Source organism: Leucoraja erinacea, chromosome 6, assembly GCF_028641065.1.
Source record: "Leucoraja erinacea ecotype New England chromosome 6, Leri_hhj_1, whole genome shotgun sequence".
NCBI classification, from domain to species: Eukaryota; Metazoa; Chordata; class Chondrichthyes; order Rajiformes; family Rajidae; genus Leucoraja; species Leucoraja erinaceus.
The window spans coordinates 29,267,321-29,269,145 of NC_073382.1; positions in this window are offsets into that span (position 1 = coordinate 29,267,321).

The window sequence follows — 1,825 nt, forward strand, 5'->3', positions numbered from 1 at the left end:
CGGGGTTGGACAGGCTAGATGCAGGAAGATTGTTCCCGATGTTGGGGAGGTCCAGGACAAGGGGTCACAGCTTAAGGATAAGGGGGAAATCCTTTAAAACCGAGATGAGAAGAACTTTTTTCACACAGAGAGTGGTGAATCTCTGGAACTCTCTGCCACAGAGGGTAGTTGAGGCCAGACCGTTGGCTATATTTAAGAGGGAGTTAGATGTGGCCGTTGTGAGGACGTACACTCCATTGAGGATAAATGGGGATGATGTGGATTGGGTGAACTGTTTTAAGTATCTGGGAGTCCACACCTCCGAGGATATGACATGGGCATCACACGCCTCAGCACTCATGAGTAAGGCAAGGCAGCGCCTTTACCACCTCAGGCAATTGAGGAAATTCAGAGTGTCTCCGAGGTTCCTCCAGTGCTTCTACGCAGCGGCGGTGGAAAGCATCTTGTCCGGGAACATTACCATCTGGTTTGGGAATTGCTCTGCCAAGGACAAGAAGGCTCTGCAGAGAGTAGTGCGTTCGGCCGAACGCACTATGGGAACTTCACTTGCCCCCCTGCAGGAACTATACATCAGGAGGTGCAACTCCAGAGCCAACAATATCATGAGAGACCCCTTCCACCCCTGCAATGGACTGTTCCAGCTGCTACGGTCAGGCAAGCGCCTCCGTTGCCCTGCGGTGAGAACAGAGAGGTTGAGAAGGAGTTTCTTCCCAGAGGCCATTCGGATTGTAAACGCCTATCTCACCAGGGACTAACTCTACTGAATGTTTTTCCTTCCATTATTTATTATGTAAAGGTATATGTGTGTTGTGATTGTGTTTATAGTTTGTTTGGTTGTTTGGTTGTTTGTCTTTTTGCACAAAAGTCCGCGAGCATTGCCACTTTCATTTCACTGCACATCTCGTATGTGTATGTGACAAATAAACTTGACTTGACTTGACTTGACTTGACTTGACTTGACTTGTGGCTAGAGGGGTCAGGGGGTATGGAGAGAAGGCAGGTACGGGATACTGAGTTGGATGATCAGCCATGATCAGATTGAATGGCGGTGCAGGCTCGAAGGGCCGAATGGCCTACTCCTGCACCTATTTTCTATGTATCTATGTATCTATATATACCTTCATATATCAATCAGAATTTCCTACCGATTCCTATGTAATGCATGAGTTTTTAAAGTGACCTACCAAATTTATCATATAATAAATCTTTGTTGTTAGATGAACACATCACAGAGGAAGAAATACAGAAAGCAATCCTTTCGATGAATTCTGGTAAAGCTCCTGGTTTATATGGGTATACAGTGGAATTCTTTAAGTATTTTTGAAGTTTACTGTCCCCCTGGCTATGCAAATTTTTTAAAGAAGCCCTTTTAATGAATAAATTACCACAATCCTTTTATGAAGCATCTATCTCTTTAATTCTTATAAAAGATAAAGATCCTACTGATGTGACATCATATAGGCCTAAATCACAGTTAAATGTAGATTCTACGCTCAAGGTTTATCCTAACTATGCAAGGGTTATCATTGGCTTCTATCCTAGGGGCCTTGTTACCTTTTACAATTACGAGATTGAATAAATATACAATTAACCAAATAATAAGACACACATTGTGAATATGGTTTCAATTTTGTACATTTTTTCGATTGAATGATTTCATCTTATCGAGTCCTAACATATCTAATTTTTTCTTTCAACCCTCTAGTACTGATCAAGACTTTTTGTTATGGAAGAGGAAGGGATTTGTTTTTAGATGGTTGTTTTGTGTCTTTTGAACAACTCCAATAAATATAATCTACCTAACTCACATTTTTTAGATATATAC